Source organism: Neofelis nebulosa, chromosome 8 (assembly GCF_028018385.1).
Source record: "Neofelis nebulosa isolate mNeoNeb1 chromosome 8, mNeoNeb1.pri, whole genome shotgun sequence".
NCBI classification, from domain to species: domain Eukaryota; kingdom Metazoa; phylum Chordata; class Mammalia; order Carnivora; family Felidae; genus Neofelis; species Neofelis nebulosa.
The window spans coordinates 81,900,686-81,916,297 of NC_080789.1; the positions used below are offsets into that span (position 1 = coordinate 81,900,686).

Sequence of the window (15,612 nt, forward strand, 5' to 3'; positions counted from 1 at the left end):
ACGGCCAACATATTGTCAAATCTCCAGTCAACAGAAAGGTCCCCCTCCTTGCCTTCCCTTTCTCCTCTTTCAAACTCCCTCTGTTCTTTTAACCCTTTGATTCTGGTGTTGATAATTTCACTCCTCTGTCCTTGTTAGTTCAACTATTAGAAGAAGCTTGGGAGCCAGAAGCTGAAGGGATTGGAGTCATGTGGTTGGTTGGAGAATGAGGACGGAGGATGTGAGAGTGGCCTCAGGGTGAATCATCAAAAAGACTATAACACTTGGGGCACCTGGGTGGCTCAGTGGTTAAATGCTTGACTCTTAGTTTCAGCTCAGGTCATGATCTCACGGTTCATGGCTTCTAGCCCCACGTAGAGCTCCATGCTGATGGTGCAGAGCCTGCAGACAGAGCCTCTCTGTCTCTCCCCTGCTTGCTCTCTCTCTCTTAAAATAAATTTTAAAAAAGACTATAAGACTTTTCTCAGTGCAAATTTTAGTTAGTATATCGAAAGCAGATCATTCTGCTAAAGATCATTTGTTTGCTGCCCCACCTCTAATCACATTATAAAAAGTTTCTTTATTTACTTTTCTTTAGGATATTGGGAGATAGAGATGGGGAGAGAGGGCTAAACAATTAATCCCAGGGTCCCATAGCCTGGCTGGGATCCCTTGTGTCGGTCCTTAATGACCAGCATGTCTGGTGGCCCAGATTTGAGTTTTGTCTTCCTGACACAAAGCAGAGAAAAACATTGATTCCAGGTCAATTCTCACTTTTATTGATTTGTTTTTGCTTTTTTGCAGTGGGGGGAAAAACAGGAAGAAAAATGGCATTACATTCAAGTACAGCCAGTTTTTCCACGCCAACAATTAGGATTCTACTAAACTCAGTAAAGTCTAGCCACTTGAGAGAACTAAGGGAGAAAAGCACTCCTACATCTTGTGCAATTCTGACGTAGCAGGCATTGTTTCTGGGTTTACATCCACTGTATTGTTAATCCTGACAAAACTTTGTGGGACAGTCGGTGTTACTCTCATTTAACCAGGGGCTAACAAGTTCTGAGAGGTGAGTCACTTGTCCAAATTCTATATCTAGTGAGCGGCAAAGCAGGAATTTAAGTCCTAATCTCTTTAAACTCGAAAGCTGATATATTCTCTACTTGTTTACAAAAGCATTTAATCAGCAACTATTTTTGAGCATCTGTTATGTGCCAGGTCTTGTGCTAGCGTACAGAATACAAAGATAAATAAACATCCAGTCCTGCCCCCACAGAGTTCAAGGGCCAGTGGAAGGTGGTGCACACAGGTGCAGTGTGTTAGGCACTAGTGAAGGCTACTGTGCAAGCGCAGAGAGAGGCACCTGCCTGAGTCATTGGGGATCAGAAACATCAGTCCAGAGAAAATAAGACTGGAGGAGCTTAAAAAACAGGGCTTCTCAAATTTTGAGGTAAATATGAATCACTCTGGGATCTTGTTAAAACGTAGGTTCTGATTCAGTAGGTCTGGAGTGAGGCCCGTGGTTCTGCGTTTCTAACAAGTGCCCAGGAGAGGCTGATGCTGCTGGTCCATGGATGACACTTCTTAATTGCAAAGCCCTAAAGAGAAAGTAAAGATTAATTAGCCAGGTGCAGAGGTGTGGTGGTGAGAACTTCCCCAGAACATGCAAAGACCCAGGGAGAAAAAGAATAAGATCAACTTAGGGAACTGTTATCAGTCCAGTAAACCTGGATTGTAGAGCATGAAATGGTGAGCTAGCATGACATGGGACTAGAGGCAACAGCAAACAAGCTAGCTGGAAGCACATTATGCAGGCTCTGTGAGACTTGGTGAGGAGCTATGTCTAATCCTGAGGGCAAGTGAGATGCCATTCAAAGTTTTCAGCTGATGAGTTCCTTTTTCAGATTTGGGCTTTCCAAAAAGCATACTAGCTGTAGTCTGGAAAATGCATTAGAACAGTGTTCTCAGTCAATCCTGTTGCTTGTTAGAATCACCTGAGAGCTTTGGAAAATACCAATGCTCAGTCCCCACATCAGGTAATTAAAGAGGATCTCTAAGGCAGAGCTTTTCAAAGTGTGGTCCTTGGTATCACCTGGGACCTTGTTAGAAACGCAAATTCCCCAGCTCTGTCCCACATTTACTGAATCAGGAACTATGAGGATGGGCACAGCAGTTTGGGTTTTAACAAGCCCTCCTAGGTGACTCTGATGGATCACCTTTGAGTGGTAATGTTTGAGATCAGTTAGGTTAGAGGGAGAAAAGTAGGAAAAGGGATAGAGGCTACCATTAGGAAGCAGAGAGGTGATGGTGTGGTTTTAGCTCCACATCAGATTTTATTAACCTTGTTGAGCAAAAGAGTATACCATCTTAATGGAATCCAAGTAGTGTCTCAAAGCAGGCAGGTGAGCATGCTGGTTAGCCATAGGGTAGTTTCTGGATGAAAGTTGGTAAGTGACATTGGGGCAGGGATAGGCCAATTTATAAACTAGGTAAGCTCTGTCTCGTGAGCTGAACTGGGTCCCCCTAAATTCAGACGTTGGAGCCCTAAGCCTCATTGCAATGGTATTTGGAGGGAGGGCCTTTAGGAGGTAATTAGGTTCAGATGAGGTCATGAAGGTGGGGCCTTGTGATGAAATTAGTGCCCTTATAAGAAGAGTCACCAGAGGGCTTGCAAGATTTCTTTTCTCACTACATGTGAGGACTTAGGGAGAAGGCAGACTTCTATAAGTCAGAAGAGAGCTCTCACCAGAAACCACAAATGCCAGCACCTTCATCTTGGACTTTCCGACCTCTAGGATGGTGAGTAAATAAGTTCCTATTGTTTAAGCTACCTGGTCTATGGTATTTTGTTATGGAAGCCTTTGCAAGACACTTTTGGAATAGCAGGCAGTCTTATTGTGACACATGGGTCCCTGCGGAGTTACTGTTAAAATACTTATCTTGGAACTTGTGTGTGTGAACTAGTTTTTTTTTTTTTAATATGTGAAATTTATTGTCAAATCGGTTTCCATACCACACCCAGTGCTCATCCCAGTGCCCTCTTCAATGTCCATCACCTACCCTTCCCTCCCTCCCTCCCATCCCCATCAACCCTCAGTTTGTTCTCAGTTTTTAAGAGTCTCTTATGCTTTGGCTCTCTCCCACTCTAACCTCTTTTTTTTTTTTTCCTTCCCCTCCCCCGTGGGTTTCTGTTAAATTTCTCAGGATGCTAAGTGAAATAAGCCATACAGAGAAAGACAGATACCATATGTTTTCACTCTTATGTGGATCCTGAGGAACTAGTTTTAATTATAATAAATTGAGCCTAGATAGCTTGTGTCGCAACTTACCAGTTTTGCAATTATGGCTTTTGATTTTTTTTTTTTTTTTTGGTATCCTAAACCAATGCATAACTGGAATTGAAAACCTATAATAACATTGCCAGATAAAATGTAGGATGCCCAGTTACATTTGAATTTCATATTAACAGGAAATAATTTTTTAGTAACAGTATGTCAAAAATAGTGTATGGATTATAATTACTCTACAAAATTATTCATTGTTTGTCTGAAATTAAAATTTTATTAGATGTCCTGTATTTTTATTTACTAAATAGGAAATTCCAAACTCTAACAAATTAATACACATCAAGGAATATTTATCAAGTGAATGATGTGGTTGATTGGATGTATAGAGTAAGGGGAGTGATGAATCAGTGATGTCTTATAGGTTTCTGGCTTGGACACTGGGTAAATCTTGATACTCTACAGGAAAGTAGGGACACTGGAGGGAGAGCTGGTTGGGGAGGAAGGGCAAAATGATGAATCACATTTTGGAAATGTAGAGACTAAGGTCTCTATGGAATATATAGGTATATTTTGATTATTAGGCTGTTGAACATAAAGTTCTGGACATAAGGAGAAAGATCAGGATTGGGACGCCTGGGTGGCTCAGTCAGTTAAGCTGCGGACTTCATCTCAGGTCATGATCTTGCAGTTTGTGAGTTCTAGTTCCGCATCCAGCCCTGTACTGATAGCTCAGAGCCTGGAGCCTGCTATGGATTCTGTATCTCTCTCTCTCTCTCTCTCTCTCTCTCTCTCTCTCTGTCCCTCCCCAGCTTGCTCTCTCTCTCTCTCTCTCAAAAATAAATAAACGTTAAAAAAAAAAAAGATCAGGATGGAATCACGGTTTAAGAATCATTCGCAATTAAGTGGTAAGGAAGCTCTAGGAGTGGATGAGATCCCAGAAAATAGGTAGAAGAGAAGGAGATGTTGAAAATAGGATATAGGCAGAAGTACCTGAGGTGTTGGGAGAACAGATGCAGGACCCAGGAGAAGGACTATGTTCAAGGAGAGGAGTCCCCTTCCGTTCTGACAGGAAGGAGGGTGGAAGGGATGGCTATGCATGCAAGAGAGCTGGTAGGCTTGATGGAAGGAAATGGTGTTGTGGCAAGAGCCCCGCGTAGATTCTCTTGCCTATGGAACGCTTTTTTCCCCCTTTTGTGACCTGTTCATTCTGGTTGTACTCATTGTATTGAGTAATGTAAAATGATGGAATAAGAGTTTAAAATAAAGTGTTTTTATGAAAACTAAGCTTTGGAAAAAATCTTAAAATGGTGAATTGCACTTTTTTAAAAAGTTTATTTAGTTTGGAGAGAGACTGAGACAACAGAAGGAGACAGGCAGAGAGAGCATCCCAAGCAGGCTCCGAGCCCATTAGCACAGAGCCCGATGCAAGACTCAAACTCATTAAGCCATGAAATCATGACCTGAGCTGAAACCAAGAGTTGGACATGCAACTGACTGAGCCACCCAGGCACTTTGCACTTTTTATTGTTAAAGTAGGTGTGGGTAATACAACTGTAAACATTTGGATTAAAAAAGCCTAATAGGATTTTGCACTCCTATTGCTTCACCTGCAGAAATTCAAATTGGACAACACAAATGATAAATTGTTGGTGTGGTTTCTGCAGAACTCCAATTAATGGACCCCCTCAAAAATGCTGTGGTCCTAACTCCGAGCACTAAGAAGTGGAGGCATACTTTTTAGGTTAAAATAAAATGTAAATTACACATGTTATCATTGCTCAACTGATTCAGTGTTTGGTTTGTTTTTGTTTTTAGTATATTCACATTTATTTTATTTCTAGTTTAGTTGATTGACAAAATTTCATATATTTAAGGTGTATAGTGTTTTGATATATGTATACATTGTGAAGTGATTATCATAACCAGGCTAAATAATAGATCAATCATCTGCATTGTTACCGTTGTGTGTGTGTGTGTGTGTGTGTGTGATGAGAACTTGAGATCTACTATCTCAGCAAATTTCAAGCATACAGTACATTATGAACTATAATTACCAAATTGTACATTGGTTCTCCAGAACTTACTCTTAACGGACAGTTTATACCTTGTGAAGAACATCTCCCTTTTACCCCAACCGCTCAGCCCCTAGTAATGACCATTCTACTCTGTTATTATGGGTTTCACTTTTTAAAAAAATTTAAATCCAAGTTAGTTAACATATAGCATAATAATGATTTCAGGAATAGAATTTAGTGATTCATCACTCACATGTAACACCCAGTGCTCATCCCAACGAGCGCCCTCCTTAATGTCTATCACCCATTTAGCCCATCTCCCCACCTAACACCGCTCCATCAACCCTCAGTGTATTCTCTGTATTGAAAAATCTTTTCTGATTTGCCTGCCTCTCTGTTTCTATCATATTATTGCTTCCCATCCCCTATGTTCATCTGGCTTGTTTCTTAAATTTCACATGAGTGAAATCATATGATATTTGTCTTTCTCTGGCTGACTTATTTCACCTAGCATAATACACTCTAGTTCCATCCACATTATTGCAAATGGCAAGATTTCATTCTTTTTGATCGCTGAGTAAAATTCCATTGTATCTATGTACCACATCTTCTTTATCCATTCACCAGTGGATGAACATTTGGGCTCTTTCCATAATTTGGCTATTGTTGAAAGCACTGCTATAAACATTGGGGTACATATGCCCCTTCAAATCAGCATTTTTGTATCCTTTGGGTAAATACCTAGTAGTGCAGTTGCTGGGTCATAAGGTAGTTCTATTTTTAATTTTTTGAGGAAACTCCATACTGTTTTCCAGAGTGACTGCACCAGTTTGCATTCCCACCAGCAGTGCAAAAGGGTTCCCCTTTCTCCGTGTCCTCGCTATCATCTATTGTTTCCTGAGTTGTTCATGTTAGCCATTTGACAGGTGTGAGATGGTATCTCATTGTGGTTTTCTGTTTCTCTAATGATGAGTGATGTTGAGCATCTTTTCATGTGTCTTTTTGCCATCTGGAGGTCTCTTTTGGAAAAGCATCTATTTATGTCTTCTGCCCATTTCTTCACTGGATTACTTGTTTTTTGGATGTTGAGTTTAATAAGTTCTTTATAGATTTTGGATACTAACCCTTTATCTGATAGGTCATTGCAAATATCTTCTCCCATTTTGTCAGTTGCCCATCAGTTTTGTTGATTGTTTCCTTCACTGTGCAAAATCTATTAATCTTGATGAAGTCCCAATAGTTCATTTTTGCTTGTTTCCCTTGCCTCCGAAGGCCTGTCTAGTAAGACGTTGCTCCAGCCAAGGTCAAAGAGGTTGCTGCCTGTTTTCTCCTGTAGGGCTTTGATGGTTTCCTGTCTCATATTGAGGTCTTTCATCCATTTTCAATTTATTTTTATGTATGGTATAAGAAAGTGGTCCAAGTTCGTTCTTCTGTATGTGACCATCCAGTTTTCCCAACACCAATGTTGAAGAGACTTTTTTCCATTGGATATTTTTCCTGCTTTGTCGAACATTGGTTGGCCATACATTTGTGGGTCCATTTCTGGGTTCTCAATTCTGTTCCATTGGTCTATGTGTCTGTTTTTGTGCAGACAATATGTCTTGATGATTACAGCTTTGTAATACAGCTCAAAGTCCAGAATTGTGATGCCTCCAGCTTTGGTTTTCTTTTTCAACATTACTTTGGCTGTTTGGGGTCTTTTCTGATTCCAAACAAATTTTAGAATTGTCTGTTCCAGTGCTGTGAAGAACTGGTGGTTTTTGTTTGTTGGTTGGTTTGTTTTTTGTTTTTTATAGGAATTGCATTGAATGTGTAGAGTGCTTTGGGTAATATCGACATTTTAACAATACTTGTTTTTCCAATCCATGAGCATGAAATGTTTTTCTATTTCTTTGTGTCCTCTTCAATTTCTTGCATAAGCATTTCATAGTTTTCAGTGCACAGATCTTTTGCCTCTTGGGTTAGGTTTATTCCTATGTATCTTATGGGTTTTTGTGCAATTGCAAATGGGATAGATTCTTTGATTTCTCTTTCTGCTACTTCATTATTGGTGTATAGAAATGCAACCGATTTCTGTACATTGATTTTATGTCCTACAACTTTGATGAATTCATGTATCGGTTCTAGCAGTTTTTTTGTGGAGTTTTCTTTGGAGGGGTTTTCTACATAGAGTATCATGTGTCTGTGAAGAGTGAAAGTTTGACTTCTTCCTTGCCAATTTGGAGGCCTTTTATTTCTTTTGTTGTCTATTGCTGAGGCAGGACTTCCAGTACTATGTTGAACAACAATGGTAACAGTGGACATCCTGATCCTGTTCCTGACCTTAGGGGAAAGCTTAGTTTTTCCCCTGTTGAGGATGATATTTGTGAGTCATTCATATATGACCTTTATGATGTTAAGGTATTTTCCTTCTAGCCATACTTTATTGAGGATTTTTATCAAAAAAGGATGCTGTATTATGTCAAATGCTTTTTCTGCATCTATTGACAGAATCATGTGGTTCTTATCCTTTTGTTAATGTGGTGTGTCATGTTGATTGATTTGTGGATATTGAACCAGCCCTGAAGTGCAGTAATAAACCCCAGTTGACCATGGTGAATATTTCTTTTAATGTATTGTTGGATTTCATTTACTAGTATCTTCTTGAGAATTCTTGCATCCATATTCATCGGGGAAATTGGTCTATAATTCTCCTTTTTAGTGGGGTCTTTGTCTGGTTTTGAAATTAGGGTAATGCTGGCTTCATAGAATGAGCTTGGAAATTTTCCTTCAAATTCTATGTTTTGAAATGGTTAGAGAAGAATAGGTATTAACTCTTCCTTAAATGACTGGTAGAATTCCCCTGGCAAGCTATCTGGCACAGGACTCTTGTTTGTTGGGAGATTTTTTTACTTATTCAATCTCTTTACTGGTTATGGGTCTGCTCAAATTTTGTATTTCTTCCTGTTTCAGTTTTGGTAGTTTATATATTTCTAGGAATTTATCCATTTCTTCCAGATTGCCCAATTTGTTGGCATGTAATTGCTCATAATATTCTCTTATAATTGTATTTCTGCAGTGTTGGTTGTGATCACTTCTCTTTCTTTTGTGATTTTATTTACTTGGGTCCTCTTCTTTGTCATTTGATAAGTCTGGCTAGAAGTTTATCAATTTTTATAATTCTTTCGAAGAACCAGCTCCATTTTGTTGATCTGTTCTACTTTTTTCAAATTTCAATATCATCGATTTCTGCTCTAATCTTTATTATTTCCTGTTTCCCTTCTGTTTTTGCTCTTTATTTGCTGCTATTTTTCCAGCTTTTTTAGTTATAAGGGTAGGTTGTGTATTTAAGATCTTTCTTCCTTCTTTTGGAGGGCCTGGATTGTTATATACTTCCCTCTTATGACTGTCTTTGCTGTCTTTTCTTTTTTTAATTTACTTCCAAGTTAGCTAGCATATAGTGCAACAATGATTTCAGGAGTAGATTCCTTAATGCCCATTACCCATTTAGCCCATCTCCTCTCCCACAACCCCTCCAGTAACCCTCTGTTTGTTCTCCATATTGAAGAGTCTTATGTTTTTGTCCATCTCCTGTTTTTATATTATTTTTGCTTCCCTTCCCTGTGTTCATCTCTTCTGTGTCTTAAAGTCCTCATATGAATGAAGTCATATGATATTTCTTTCTCTGACTAATTTCACTTAGCATAATACCCTCTAGTTCCATCCATGTAGTTGCAAATGGCAATATTTCATTGTTTTTGACTGCCAAGTAATACTCCATTGTGTGTGTGTGTGTGTGTGTGTGTGTGTGTGTGTGTGTATACACACATACCACATCTCCTTTATCCATTCACTCATCAATGGACATTTGGGCTCTTTCCATTCTTTGGCTATTGTCGATAGTGCTGCTAAACATAGGGGTGCATGTGTCCCTTTGAAGCAACATACCTGTATCCCTTGGATAAATACCTAGTAGTGCAATTGCTGGGTCATAGGGTAGTTCTATTTTTAACTTTTTGAGGAACCTCCATACTGTGGAGTGACTGCACCAGTTTCCATTCCCACCAGCAATGCAAAAGAGATCCTCTTTCTCTGCATCCTTGCCTCCACATCTGTTGTTGCCTGAGTTGTTCATGTTAGCCATTCTGACAGGTGTGAGGTGGTATCTCATTGTAGGTTTGACTTGTATTTTCCTGATGATGAGTGATGTCGGTTGGCCATCTGGATGTCTTCTTTGGAGAAGTGTCTATTCATGTCTTTTGCCCATTTCTTCACTGGATTATTTGTTTTTTGGGTGTTGAGTTTGATAAGTTCTTTATAGATTTTGGATACTAACCCTTTATCTGATATGTCGTTTGCAAATATCTTCTCCCATTCCATTGGTTGCCTTTAGTTTTTCTGATTGTTTGCTTCACTGTGCAGAAGCTTTTTATTTTGATGAGGTCCCAATAGTTCATTTTTTCTTTTGTTTCCCTTGCCTCTGGAGACGTGTTGAGTAAGAAGTTGCTGTGGTCAAGGTCAAAGAGGTTTTTTCCTGCTTTCTCCTCTAGGATTTTGATGGTTTTCTGTCTTACATTGAGGTCTTTCATCCATTTTGAGTTTATTTTTGTGTATGGTGTAAGAAAGTGGTCCAGGTTCATTTTTCTGCATGTTGCTGTCCAGTTTTCCCAGCACCACTTGCTGAAGACACTGTCCCTATTCCATTGGCTATTTTTTCCTGCTTTGTTGAACACTGGTTGGCCATACATTTGTGGGTCCATTTCTGGGTTCTCAATTCTGTTCCATTGATCCATGTGTCTGTTTTTGTGAAGACAATATGTCTTAATGATTACAGCTTTGTAATACAGTTTGAAGTCTGCCATGTATTTTTTAATTTCCTTTTTAATTTCTTGGTTAACCCATTTCATCTTTAATAGGATGTTCTTTAACCTCCATGTATTGTGGTCTTTCCAAACTTTTCCTTTGGTTGATTTCAAGTTCCATAGCGTTGTGGTCTGAAAATATGCATGGTGTCATCCCAATCTTTTTGTATTTGTTGAGAGCTGATTTGTGACCCAGTATGTTATCTACTCTGCAGAATGTTCCCTGTGCACTTGAGAAGAATGTGTATTCTGCTGCTTTATAATGAAATGTTCTGAATATATCTGTTAAGTCCATCTGGTCCAGTATGTCATTCAAAGCCATTGTTTTCTTGTTGATTTTCTGCTTAGAGTATCTGTCCATTGCTGTGAGTGGGGTGTTAAAGTCCCCTACTATTGTATCATTATCAATGAGTTTCTTTATGTTTGTTATTAATTGGTTTATATGTTTGGGTACTCCCAAGTTGGCATAAATATTTATAATTGTTAGATTTTCTTGGTGGACAGACCTATTAATGAAGATATCTTCTTCATCTCTATTTACAGTCTTTGTTTTCAAATCTAGTTTGTTATAAGTATGGCTACTCTGGTTTTCTTTTGACATCCATTAGCATGATAGATAGTTCTCCAAAGGGATTGTTTTCTTAATTTTTTTCTCTACTACTTTATTATTGGCATAAAGAAATGCAACAGAATTATGTATATTGATTTTGTATCATGCAATTTTACTAAATTTGTTAATCATTTCTAGAATTGTTTTATTGGAGTCTTTCAGGTTTTCTATACATAGTATCATGTCACCTACAAACAATGAAAGTTTTACCTCTTCCTTACCAATTTGGGTGCCTCTCTTTCCTTCTCTTCTCTGATTTCTGTGGCCAGTACTATGTCAAATAAAATGGTGAGAGTGGACATCCTTGTCTTGTTTCTGACCTTAGAGAGAAAGTTGAGTTTTTCCACATTAAAGATGATATTAGCTGTGGACTCAAAAGCAACCGACGGAATGGGAGAAGATATTTGCAAATGACCAATCAGATAAAGGGTTAGTATTCAAAATCTACAAAGAACCTATCAAACTCAACACCCAAACAACAAATAATCCAGTGAAGAAATGGGCAGAAGACGTAAATAGATGATTTTCCAAAAGAGACCTCCAGATGGCAAAAAGACACATGAAAAGATGCTCAACATCACTCATCATTGGGGGAACACAAATCAAAACCACAATGAGATACCACCTCATATCTGTCAGAATGGCTAACATGAACAACTCAGGCAACAACAGATGTGGAGGCAAGAATGCAGAGAAAGAGGATCTCTTTTGCATTGTTGGTAGCAATGCAAGCTGGCGCAGCCACTCTGGAAAACAGTATGGAGGTTCTTCAAAAAATTAAAAATAGAACTACCCTATGACCCAGCAATTGCACTACTAGGTATTTACCCAAAGGATACAAAAATGCTGATTTGAATGGGCACATGTACCCCAACATTTCAGCACTATCAACAAATTATGGAAAGAGCCCAAATGTTCATCAACTAAGGAATGGATAAAGAAGGTGTGCTGTGTGTGTGTGTGTGTGTGTGTGTGTGTATAGAATATCTATATATTATAGATATATAGATATAGATATTATAGACATATATGTGTGTATATATATATTCTATACATACAATGAAATATTACTCAGGAATCAAAAAGAATGAAATCTTACAATTTGCAGCAATGTGTATGGAACTAAAGTGTATTATGGTAATGAAATAAGTCAGAGAAAGACAAATTTCTGTTTTCTATCTCTTTTGTGAGGGTCTCCTTAAGATGCTCCATTTCGTCTCCAGTCCAGTGAATATCTTTATGAACATTACTTTAAATCCTCTATGAGGCATATTACTTACCTACATTTTGTTTCATTCTCTTGCTGTGATTTTTGCCCTCTTCTATTGGAGACACAATCCTCTGTCTCTTTATTTTGCCTAACTTTGTGCCTGTTTCTCTGTGTTAGGAAAGTCAGCTGTGTCTCCTGTTATTGAAAGTAGTGGCTTTATGAAGAAGAGGTCTGGTAGTGCCGTGCCATGCATCGTGCCCAGTTTACCGAAATCTGGCCTTTCAGGGGTGTCTCCTATGTGTCTTATGTGTGCCCTACTATTGTGGCTGAACCATATTTGCCTTATGGTCAGTTGTCTACAATGGCTCTGTTTGTTGCAGGCAGGGTTTGATCCCTGTGTTGTTAGTGGGCCAGTCTGAGGCCCCGTGAGCTTGAGTTGAGTCAGACCAGGTGTTGGCTAGAGATGCAGCAGCACCAAACTACAGGGCATTTTCCCTGTGTTGTCCCTTGAGAATCTTTTATTGATGGGCAGGGCCTGCTGACACTTGATGTTTGCCCCCAGCTCACTGCTGGAGTCACATTGAGACTGGTGTGTGTGGTTATCTTTCCCTGTCCCTGGGTCAGGAGTCTCTTTGGAGTGGTACTGGCTCCTGATGGGGCTGCTTGAATGCTGTTAGGTTTGTGGTACCACTTTGGATGGATTCCTGCCAAGTGTGTATTGGAAGGGGCAGATCTGCAGGAGAACATAGGGGTGAGGCTCACAGTGCCAGCGAGGCCTCTGAAGGTCTGATGCAAGAAGGGAATTATAGCCACCTGGGAGAACTCCTGCCCAGGCTAGGATGGATGGGATGAGTCCACAGAAAGGCGTGGAGGCAGGGCATGCTGTCAGCAAGTTAGGTGAAGAGTGTTTGTGATGCACTGGTTCCTGCAGGTATCTGTGTATCTAATCTGGGGAGTGAGGAGGGAATGGTGCTGGCTGGCTTTTGGAGAAGTCTCCTAATATCCCTGGCCCTCCAGCATACTTCTGAGATTAGTAAACAAATCTTCTTCCCATATCCCTCAGGCATTTTTTTTAAATTGCTGTTTTTATGCTGTATCTCAGCAGGGCTCTTTATTGTGCTGGCACTTTGAGGGTGGGACTCTGTTTCTTATGGCTGCCCTGCTTCCCAGACCTAGTCCCACTGATTTTTCAAGTTGTCAGTCTCTCTTGTCTTCAAAGCCAAATATTATGGAGATTAGTCTTCTCAGTGTGAGTCCCCATACCTAAGGGTCCGGGGTGGGGTGTCCTCTCTTCTCTTTTCCATGCTTTCTTGATGCCCCTCCCTCCGGGGGACAGTCTCATGTGTTTATTTGGTTTCCTATTGTGTCCCTACAGTCTTAACCATTTTCAATGTGGCCTCTTCTCTACTATTAGCTATGGAGAGTCTGTTCTGCCAATCTTTGGGTCATTTTCTGAATTCGTGACAGTGATGTGGGTGTTTTCTAGGTGTATCCATGGGAGGAGGTGATCAGCCTACTCTGTTATCTTCTGTGTTTATTTCAAAGTGTACTTTATCTGATATAACTATTGCTACTCCACCTTTCTGATGTTTTGTTTGTGTCTTTGCTTCCACTGGCATCATCCATTCCAAGGCATTTCCATCCTTTCGCTTTGAATCTGTTTGTCTTTAAGTCTGAAGGGAGTCAGTCTCTTTGAGCACCGTATAGATGGGTTTTGTTTTTTATACATTCAGTCAGCCTATGTCTTTTGATTGGAGCATTTTGTACACTTATTAAAGTGATTATTTAAAGATATTTTTAATGTTTATTATTTTGAGAGACAGAGAGAGAGAGAGAGAGAGAGAGAGAGAGAGAAGGTGAGTGGGGGAGGGGCAGAGAGAGAGGGAGAGAAAGAGAATCCCAAGCAGGTCTGCACTGTCAACACTGAGCCCAATGCAGGGCTCGAACCCATGAACTGTGAGATCATGACCTGAGCCGAAATCAAGAATTGGACACAAACAACTGAGCCACTCAAGTGTCTCTAAAGTGATTATTGATAGGCTTTTGCTTATTTCTGTTTTGTTAATTGTCTTCTGGTTATTTTTGTAGTTCCTCTCTGTTCCTTCTTCCCTTCATCTCTTCCCTTGTGGTTTGATGGCTTTCTTCAGTGTTATGCTTGGATTTCTTTCTCCTAATTTTGTGTATTATAGGTTTTTGACTTGTGGTGACCATTGGGTTCATATATAACATTCTATGTGTATTCTATGGTAGTCTATATTATAAAGTTGATGGTCACTTAAGTTCAAACACCTTCTAAATCACTACATTTTTTACTGCCCACCCCCAGGTTTTAGGTGTAGGAGGTCATATTTTACATCTTTTTAATTTTTTAAAAAATTTTTCAAAAAATTTTTTGAAGTTTATTTATTTAGAGAGAGAGACATAGTGAGAAAGTGAGAGGAGCACTTAGGAGAGACATAGGAAACAGGAGAAAGTGAAAGGAGAAAGGGGAGGAGCAGGGAGAGGGAGAGACAGAATCCCAAGCAGGCTCTGCACTATCAGTGCACTGATGATAGTGCAGAGCCTGATATGGGGGTTTGAACCCACAAACCGTGAGATCATGACCTGAGCAAAGATCAAGAGTTAGATGCTGAAACGATTGAGCCACCCAGTTGCCCCATTTTCCATCTTTTTGTGTAAAAAAGTTTATTTTGAGAGACAGAGAATGCATGGGACAGAGAGAATCCCAAGCCGGCTCTGCACAGCCCTGATGCGGGGCTCACGTTCACAAATCATGAGATCATGACCTGAACTGAAGAGTCAGACACTTAACCAACTGAGCCACCCAGATGCCCCATATTTTAATCTTATTATTTTGTGTATCCCTGGACTAATTTTTGTGGATACAGGTGGTTTTTACTACTCTTAAGTTTTAACCTCCATACTGGCTTTATAAGTGGTTAATCTTCCACTTTGACTATGTTTGCTTTTACTTGTAAAATGTTTTCCTTTAGTAATTTGTTCTAGTTATGACCTTTTTTCATTTAGAGAATTCTCTAATTTTTCTTGTAAGGCTGATTTAGTGGTGATGAACTTCTTTAACTTTTGTCCAAGAAATTTCTTATCTCTCCTTCAAATCTGAATGATAACCTTCCCAGATAGTGTTCTTGGCTGTAGGCTTCTTTTTTTTTTTTTTTTTCCTTTAAACACTTTGAATACATCATGCCACTTCCTTCTATTTTGCAAACTTTCTTTTGAGAAATCAGCAGATAGATTTATGGGGTTTCTCTTGTATGTAGCTGTTGCCTTTTACCTTGCCTCTTTAAAGAGTTTCTCTTTACCACTACTTTTTGCCATTTTAATTATGTGTCATGGGGTGGACCTCCTTGGGTTCATCTTGTTTGGGGCTCTCTGTGATTCCTGGACCTGTATGTCTGTTTCCTTCCTCAGATAAAGAAAGTTTTCAGCTATTTCCTCAAATGAGTTTTATCCCCTCTTTTTTTTTTTTTTTTTTTGCCTCCTTTTGGGATGCCTATAATGCAATGCTATTAGGCTTGATGATGTTGCAGAGTTTCTTTAACCTATTCTCATTTATAATAATAATTATTTTTTATTATTATTATTACTGTTTTGCTTGGTTGCTTTCCATTACCCTGTCTCCCTGATCACTGATCTATTCTTCTGCATCCTCTAA

At 39.4% G+C, this 15,612-nt stretch overlaps 1 long non-coding RNA gene across 1 annotated transcript in view; it reads left to right on the forward strand.

Annotated features, from left to right (window-relative positions):
- Positions 1-2,665: 2,665 nt before the first annotated feature.
- LOC131519833 (uncharacterized) overlaps positions 2,666-15,612 on the forward strand; it is a 110,608-nt gene continuing 97,661 nt past the window's right edge. The window contains exon 1 of the long non-coding RNA XR_009265816.1: positions 2,666-2,775. This is a non-coding gene — a long non-coding RNA (uncharacterized LOC131519833). The remainder of the gene's footprint in view (positions 2,776-15,612) is intronic.